General features: G+C 37.6%; 1 long non-coding RNA gene across 1 annotated transcript; it reads left to right on the top strand.

Moving 5' to 3' along the window:
- The first annotated feature begins 6,836 nt into the window (after positions 1-6,836).
- Positions 6,837-9,168, top strand: LOC138904459 (uncharacterized). The gene is made up of 2 exons (XR_011413442.1): positions 6,837-6,923; positions 8,913-9,168. It is a non-coding gene; the product is annotated as an uncharacterized lncRNA (long non-coding RNA).
- Positions 9,169-9,614: the final 446 nt, after the last annotated feature.

Here is a 9,614-nt window from a genome sequence, read left to right as displayed (position 1 = left end):
ATAAATATCTTGGAACTTACTAGGATATTGAGGTTCCAATTCTTAAAGAAGAGTTTTGCCAACATACCTCAATTGAGCTTCCTTAAACTCTAAAATGTTTCTAATTTCTTAGCAACTTCAATCTATTTTAGAAATATAATAAGTTGAACAATAATTAGGAAGATGATCATGGTTCTAGCTCATTTGAGTATTTTATCAAACACTAAGTGTGCATTAAGGTTTCAAGGTCATTTTATGGACGATTCCATCATCCCACAATCCATTCCTTACCATTTTTAGTTCAACAATCTTCCCACACCCCTTTGATAACACATGCATGTAAAATAAACAACTCTCATGCCCAAATATTATTTTGCTAATTACCCATTTTCAGATAATTTCGAAATTAGGGGTTAGGGTGTAGAATCTTACCTCTAGGATGAAGACCTAGTGAGTTTTCCTTGTTAATCTTCAAAGATTTGAGGAAGAATTGAAGGACAATTTATTGAAGATCACTCTCTCACTCTAGGGCACTCTCTCACTCTCAAAATGTCACAATTTAGCTCAAAAATAGTACAAATCGTCTATTCAACGAAGTAGGGTCGGGTTATAAAAACCAAAAAATGAAGCTCCGGAATAGGGAATGCGGTCGCATATGCGATCGCAAAACGGATATGCGGTCACATATGCGATCGCAGAATTGGTGCCAAAAAACTGGAAAAAAAATCTGCCTGGGTCTGTGGTAGTTATGCGGCCCGCAGACCTGTTCTGCAGTCGCATAATGCACCACAGAATTTTGCCCAAACTACCTCGCCCCTGCTTTATTGTACGACCATTATGCGGTCCCTAGTGTGATTGTGCGGCCGCATTGTGGGCCGCAGAAATACATTTTTCTGCCCAAATCTTTCCTTCAAATTCCAATGCATTGTTCAAACACGTAAGCCTAGTCCAGCACCATGAAACATTATTTTTTCTTTGAGAAATTTTACGGGGCCTTACATTCTCCCCCCACTTAGGATCATTCATCCTCAAATGACGGTCAAATTCCATCATTAGCATTCAATGTAACTCAATTATTAATTCACAAACACTAGTAGTTTCAAAATTTGGCTAACTTCCCAAATTTCCAAAAGTTTTGCCAGAGTCTCCCTTGGAACTGGGCCTATCCACCTGCTAGAAAACCCCAGAAACACATCCTAACAATATATACATAATCCAACGACGTAAGATAACACAAAACAACACCAACTGTGGGCTCACAAGCAATATATTTCCAGAAAGGAACACCCTTAACGTTAATTTGTACAAATGATACATAATTCATAGAAGGTAATCCTTAGAATTTTCATAGAACACAACTTAATAAATACATGGCTATTCAAACAAATAAGGATACTTTTTCTTCATTTCTTCCTTGGCCTTCCAAGTAGCCTTTTCAACCTGTTGGTTTTGCCATAGCACTTTTACGGAGGGAATTTCTTTATTTCTCAACTTTCGGACTTGGCGATCAATAATCGAAACTGGAATCTCTTCATACGTCAATTCCTCATTAATCTCAATAGGCTCAACCGGAATAGTGAGTGTCGAATCTCCAACTACTTCCTTCAACATAGACACATGAAACACCGGGTGCACTAATGACATCTCGGCTCATAGCTTAAGCTTGTACGCCACCTCAAACACGTAAGCCTAGTCCGGCACCATGAAACATTATTTTTCCTTTGCGAAATTTTATGGGGCCTTACACTAGAATTTTCAGAACGTTGTAGTAATTTAAGAAAAGCTCAAAGTGAGGTATGTTGGATAAACTACTCTCTTAGAATTGAATTCCATGACGTTCCCTTTAGTTTCAAGTACGGTTGTCTCAAGTTCCTTATTCTATGTTCCGAGATGTTTCCAATTAATTTGATTGTCCCGAATAAGCAAGGTGTCGAGAATTATTTATTAAAAACGTATTTCGAATGTTCATATCACATTATCTTATCCTTCGGGAATCTGTTCAAGAATGACATGTGCATTAAAATTGTATGGCTTTGAGTCGTGTTTCAAATGAAATTTATGATGCCAACGTGTGTGAGAAAAACTCGATATGATTAAGACTCTTAATTACTCATATGTGTACCTGAATTCTTGATTGAAAATGCCTTGTTGTTGATAATCTATAAAGATGCTTGAAAGTGAAAGAAGTGAGTTAAAGATATAAAGTGTGGCCATTGTGCAAAGAATGAAAGTTATACTTGTGGCCAATGGCGCCAATGAAATGAAATGATGTGAGAAAGGTTATGAAATGAGCCTTGATTCAACTATTCCAAATTGATTTCGAAGATAGATTTGCCTAAAAGCTTATGTACTCAAGTCATGCCCAAATGTGGTTGTTTTAACTAATGCTATTTATGAGTATTTTCAATATGTTTTGCGTTCTTACATATTCGTGAGTGAAAATTGTGTATTGCCCTTTTTGGGGAAAAGTAATTCAATGAATAAATGGTGTGTTACTTGTTTATGATTTTAACCTGTGCTTCGATTGTCAATCATTTTACTCCATTTCTTGGAAAGAAATCTATTGTTCTTAAATTCTTGATTTTAATGAACTTAAAGTTGTGATTTTCGGAATATTATATATGTTGATATTTATGATGACGATCCATGAAATGATAGAAATGAAGGTGTGGAATATGAAATACGGCCATTGTGCCATGAATGAAGAATCATATGTATGGACAAGAAAGCCAATGAGATAATGATGTTGTAAGAGGATGAAAATGTCAATGAGGCTATAAATGGTGTGAAAGGTTATGAGGTACATGCATCTGTATTGTTGTTTCCTTTGTATGCAAATCAAAAAAATATTTTTGGGAGTATCGATAGTCACTGAGGAAGGGTAGATTGAAATAACTTAACCCCGAAATTACACGTGCCGGTGTAGGAGTGGATTGTGATCATTTCACTTATTTGGGATGAGATTGATGTGATATAATTATTCCCCTTATTTGTTAGGATATTGATGTGATAACATTATTCCCCTTAATTGGGATGAGATGATTGATAGAAAAGAATGATGTTGATCCACACAAAATTGTGGTGAGATGGCCTAACCGATCTGGTCTCGATCGGACACCATGCCGCACACATGGTGGTGATTGTGCTGGAAATTGTAATTGAAATTGTGATTGTGGTTGATGTCTCTAAAGAGATGGCCTAGACGATCGGGTCGTGATCGGACTCCGTGCTAAAAGTGGTATTGGTATTGAGAGTGATGGTGGTTGATGTCTCTAATTAGATGGCCTAGCCGATTTGGTCGTGATCGGACTCCGTGCTAAAAGTATGGTGGTATTGGTATTGTGAACATTGGTATTGTGAACGGTGATATTGTGAACAGTGATATATCGATGCTAAAGATCTCCCAACAAAAAATAAGATTATCTTCGTATTTTGGAAATTAATATGTTTTAACTTGAAAATTGGAAATCATTGATTGTTGATTGTTGTTTCCATGGTTTTCCCTTTTATGTTGGCATTCTATTTTCAATGAGGACAATTAGCTATACATACTAGTACTATTCCATATGTACTAACGTCCCTTTTTCCGGGGCTGCGGGATCTTCAATGGATGCAGGTGGTTCATCAGCGGGCAGCTTTGGTCCTCGTTAGCAGTCACTCTCTATTCAACAAATTTTGGTGAGCCCTACTTTATTCCGGGCCTGATGTCATTTGACTTGTTCATTGTCCTTTAAGGTATAGCCGTGAACTTGTTGCTGGCACTTCCATACACTCTTCTGTTGTACATAGAGGCTCTGTAGATAGGTTGTGGGTTGTGTTTGATATGGGGAATTGAACTAGAAATTTTGGTATTTCGCAAACATGTTTTTCATTATATATATAAACTTGTAATAATTTGAAAATTATGAATGAAGCTGCTAATGGAAATGAAATGGGAGTTGTTAATGAAATCATTTTAGTGCTTGATTAATGGAGTGCATCCCCTCTTTGTTCATGGATGAGTTTGGGTAGAAGAAAATCTAATAGGCTTGCACGGCCGGGTTCACTCGGTTGAGCGTCGGTCGCGCTCCGCGAGTTTGGGGTGTGAAAGTCAACTCCCCGGTGAAACGTCCAAACTTAAATTTCCTATTTTTGCCATTTCAAGCCTAATTTGACTACGGACCTCTAAATAAATATCCGGATACACTCCTAACTCTTAATTTACCATACAGAGCTATTAGAACCATCAAAATTCCATTCCGGTGTCGTTTGCATATAATTCATCATTCCGTCAATTATTTCAACTTAAGCTTTAAATATTGGTACTAAGTGTTCCTATTCATTCTGAAACCTCCCCGACAAGTCACATAATTATAATTGAAAACAAAATAAGTTGTAAATGGGGAAACGGGGCTGCAATACTAAAAATGACCGGTCAGGTTAATATAGACACCCCACGCCGCCTAGACACATTCAATGCAATCCGTATAGAACCATCACAATTCGAATACAAATAAAGATTGAAAGAGAGACACATGTGAGAGCTACCCAACAAATCTAATAGGCACAATTCCCCATCAGTACCATACTACGAATACATTCCACAAGGGGGAAACAAAACATACGAACTAATCACAATGGATCTTCATCCTAACATAACTCCACCGCGACAGTTATCCTAGTCCAAACATACCGACCCACACAAAAACATGAGGATCCCATCCTCATCTCTGAATCACAAGTAGAATACATATCACACTAGCTGAAACCTTTCACCCTAAATTCGATGGAATAAACTCACAACATGTAACTGACTCCCCATTCTTGTAGGGCACCTAAATCATAAGTCGTAGCCAAACCATCCAGAAATCACATCAAAACCTACCATATTAAGTAACAGAAAGTTCATCCTACTCTCTTAGATCTCAATAGTGGACAATCTAAAATTACAGACATGGGATACCACTATAGAATCTCTCAACAGGTGCCAACAAATAAACAGAGTACAAGAATCACAAAACACATCCATACATGAAGCAAGGTAGGATGAATCTGACCAATAGATGGAACCAGACCGAATAATACTAATGTCTCTATAACCAACCGAAACAATACATGTAATGACATCATCTAGTACACCACCCTCAGTCCAACCAGGAAAAACATAATAATGGGCCTGGCCTCCCCCTCTAGGACGAACTTTACCCGTCTGACCTCCAAATCTAGCTGGCCAAGCAGGTATAGCACAAATTCGAGTGGAGCCCATAGCTTGAATACTCTGTTGTGGTACACCAACCTGAAGTCTGGGACAATCTCTCACCATGTGCCTTGTATCCCCACACTTAAAGCAACCTTTCCGCTGACATGGCTATGGAAGATGTCCTAAACAGGTACTCCGAGACCCATGGATATCTATAGCACCACGTCAAACCTAAAGTGCAGATTGAACTGGTTGACCCATAAAAATAGGGATCGGTAGATCCTCCCTGTCCACAAGACCTCTTAGACTCCATGTCCTCCCTCTATTGGCCCCGCATACCCTCAAACCTTCAAGCAATCTCCATTACTGAGTCCTTCATTGAATCTGCAAAATCGATCTCTGACTGTAGCAACCAAAGTAGGTGCATGTTGGGATAACTCACTGAATCGGAGGGAATACACTAACACTGACATAGTCTCCTAACGTGGCTGCTCAAACACTGTGCGCCATGCATTTCAAAGGGTCCGGGGAACAAACTCTATAAAATACATCTCTAAAAATTGAGACCAAGTGAGTGGGGATGCATCAGCTGAACTACCCTCCTCGTAAGCCTACCACCACCTATATGCTACTCCTAACAGCTAAAATGTAGTAAAGATGACTCCGCTCATCTCCACAACACACATGGTGTGTAGAATATGATGGAACTTGTCTAGAAAACCATGTGCATCCTCAGTAAGTGCATGATCGTAAGTAAGAGGTTGATACTTCTTGAACATCTCAAGTCTTAGTTGCTCCTCCTCAGATGTCTCTAGCCTGAGCTCATGCTAAACCTAATTAACAATCAGTGGTGGCATAACTCTCGGAACCTGATCAACATAGGCTCGCTACTCTGAAGTGCGGGCAGCGCAGGTATGATGATAGCATCCTAGGAAGCGCAACTCTATTCAAGGACAAGGATGAAATTTAGGAATCTCAAATAGGGCCTTTAACAAGATGTCAAGCTAAATAGTTGCAAAACAAGGTCATTAGACTCCAAGTGCAAATAAAGAAGTTGTTAATTGGGAGAAAGAGCTCAAGGATAAAGGGTATGATCTGGCTAGGTGTTACAATTGTTTTATGGACAAAATTTATGTTCAATAAGAGGAGTATTGGATCCCAAGAGACATCCTTTGAAGAAGGTCCTAATGAGTCCCACTTATGGACCATTTTGGCACCTAAAATGTGTCCAAACTTGCAGCCCAATAAGTCCTACATGAAGCCATGTTTTTATAACATAGAAAAGACTTACTTTAACTAAAAGAAGGGTACAATAGTCGTGCTAGAAGTTGAGTGCATGTTGGTGCGATGTTGCTTGCAAATTTCCTTTAAGATTTTCAAGATTTCCAAGTCCAAGATTGGTTTTGGACTTTCAAGATCATATCCTATGGTAGTTGGACATTTTTTCCAAAGTAGTTAGGACTTTATTTATTTTTCAAAGATTTATAATATTTTCAAGATTGGTTTTGGACTTTCAACATCATATCCTAAGGTAGTTGGAAATTTTGTCCAAAGTAGTTAGGACTTTTTGCCCAAAGTAGTTAGGATTTTCTTTCTTAATTATTTTGGGAGAATTAAGTGACTCCCTCTCTATATAAAGGGGTTTATTGTTTGTTTTGAGGAAGATCACGATAGACAATATGAACCAAAATTGTGAGATTTTTCTTGTACTCTTGTGTGTGGCTACATTTGGATTTATTCTTCAACCATCAAGAATCAACTTAAGGTGGTAACATTAACTTTTTTCGAAATTTTAGATCACTTCTAGATATTCAAGAAAGGTGATAAGTTTATGCTTATTGTTGTTCTTGTTATTATAAAGTGTCATGTTTCAAAATCTCTCTCTTATTTTTAATCCTCTACCAAAGGCGATTAGTTCTTCGTTAGCTAATTATTTTTGCTAGGATTCAACTTAAAGAATAAACTTCTTGAATTCAAGAAACTCTTCTTTAATTCAATCTATTTTTAATTTCCATTTTTTTCATTTCTTTATTTTCTTTTAGCTTCCGCACGTTTTTCTTTAGTAACTCTTGGACCCCTATCATATTGTTTTTAAGTGGTATCAGAGCATAGGTATTACGCCCCGCAGTATTATGTCGATGTTACGCTCCACAATATTATTTTACGATGATGTTACGCTCCTCAGTATTTGTTTACGATGATGTTACGCTATGCAATATTTTATTACGACGATGTTACACCCTGTAGTATTGTATGTTGAATTCGTCGTAAGTTAATCGACGTAAGTTCGGGAATGAGATTATTTTGGGATTATAAGTATTGTGCTACTTCAAACAAGTGATAAGTAAATTCGTGAAGGAGAAAGGGTAAGTGAATTGAAGAAAATGAGTTTCGTCGAAGTTTGACAATTTGGGATAACAGATGGTCTAAACTATAATACCCAGTATTTATGAACTAGTATCATACAAGGTCCCACATGATCATGATAGTAAGGTGTATAAGGTATGTTAAAAGTGAGTAGTATTTTAAGTAATTTGTGATGATTCTTAAATATGTGAGTAATTGGTTAATTGTTGGATTAGTGGGGAATTTACAAGTTAATTAGGAAATTGGTAATTTATTTAAGACTTTTTGGATTGTCTTTTGGATAAATTCTGGAAACCAACGTGGCAGCCCAAGGTTGTCTTGATCAACCCAAGAAATGACTCTTAAGTAATGTAAAAAGGTGGCACATATTAAGAAGAATTTTATGACTAAGTCATCCAAATTGGGCCCACATCCATGTATAAGATATCTCAAACTTAAGAGTCTCATCACGTTACTTTGAGTCATTCTGATATACATTTGCATATATCACATACGCAATGTAAGATCTTCAACAATTCAAAAATGTTAGCAACGTGAATTTTGCTAGGAAAACCATACGAGACTACGTAATGTTATGGGAACGGGATTTTGCGATTCTAAGGAAGTACGGTTCAATCTTTCTCAAAAATATCATACGGATTTTTTCCTACTTTGATCCGTTGTTACGTGGTGTCGCAATTGACGTATGTTAGAAGGATTGTCAAGAGAACAGGCTCAGGTATCTTAAGGTTATCCCTTCTTTCTTTTTGGCATGATCTAAATAATACAAATGAAACGAGCAAAATACGCAACTTTCATAAATGACTCTATTCATAGAAATACTAGGGGTGTCTATATTCTTGATTCTCTATATGTCTTATTATTCTATCATCTGTTCATTGGTCTCAGAAAATACGTAAGTTGATAAATTTTATTTCATGATATTAATTAAAGGCATAATGGTCTTATGACATTCCGAGAGATTTTATTGATGTACTTCTCATGCATTGCATTCATTTACATTGACACATGACCAGATGGCTTTTTATACGGGTATATATGTATATGGAATATGAAAAAAGGTTATGGCATTATATAAGCACCACCACCTGATCAGCTGGTATACGTTGATGATTTGCCCACAGTGGCCGAGATGATATGATGGGATGCCCTTAGAGGCCTGATGATGTTATGAACGCATATACCCATGCATAGTATGACATTTATATGCATATGCATGACATTATAATATTAAATGATTCACAGAGCTATTCAGATATACATGTTGAGTCTTTTACTCCATGTTTCTCTCATGTCTATTGTTTACAGATTTTCATTCCTTACATACTCGGTACATCATTAGTAATGATTTCCCGCTTGCCTGGGGACGCTGTGTTTCATGCCGCAGGTCCCGATAGACAGGTTGAGAGCCCTCCAAGCAGGCTATCAGCTCAGCGGAAGATATTGGTGTGCTTTAGTTTCTCCGGAGTTACTATTTGGTCGGTATCATTAGGACATGTATTAACTGGTATGGCGGGACTCTGTCCCGACCTTTATGAAAATTATGTATTCTTAGAGGCTTTTAGACATATGTCATGTGTATGGGTATTTGTATGGCCTTGTCGGCCTATGTTTTGAGTTTATAAATGATCATGTTGTCCTTATAGGCCCGTATGTCATGTGTATGAGTTTTTCTATCAGATTGGGTCGTTCTATGTCGAGTAATTCCCTCATGCTTACTCTATTTATCTCATGACGCCCCTTCTGGCCCACTTACCTATGATGATGTAATAAGAAAGATACGTTATATTGGTACTCGGTTGAATAAAGTATCGGGTGCTCATCGCGGCCCATCGGTTTGGGTCGTGACAAAAGTGGTATCAGATTAGTTATGTCCTAGGGAGTCTACAAGCCGTGTCTTTTAGTCTTGTTTATGGGTGTGTTGTGCACCACATTTATAAGCAGGAGGCTACATGGCATTTAGGACTATCACTCTTTCTTCTTACTCTAGATCATGTGGTAGAGCTCAGTTGTAAGAACTCAATTTATTAAACTCTATCTTATTCATAATACGACGATGCCTGCATCCAGGAAGACAGTTGGTAAGAGA

The sequence above is a fragment of the Nicotiana tomentosiformis genome, chromosome 2 (genome assembly GCF_000390325.3).
Source record: "Nicotiana tomentosiformis chromosome 2, ASM39032v3, whole genome shotgun sequence".
Classification (NCBI taxonomy): Eukaryota; Viridiplantae; Streptophyta; class Magnoliopsida; order Solanales; family Solanaceae; genus Nicotiana; species Nicotiana tomentosiformis.
Note: the sequence above shows the minus strand (reverse complement) of the source record. Positions and strands in the feature narration are given on the sequence as shown.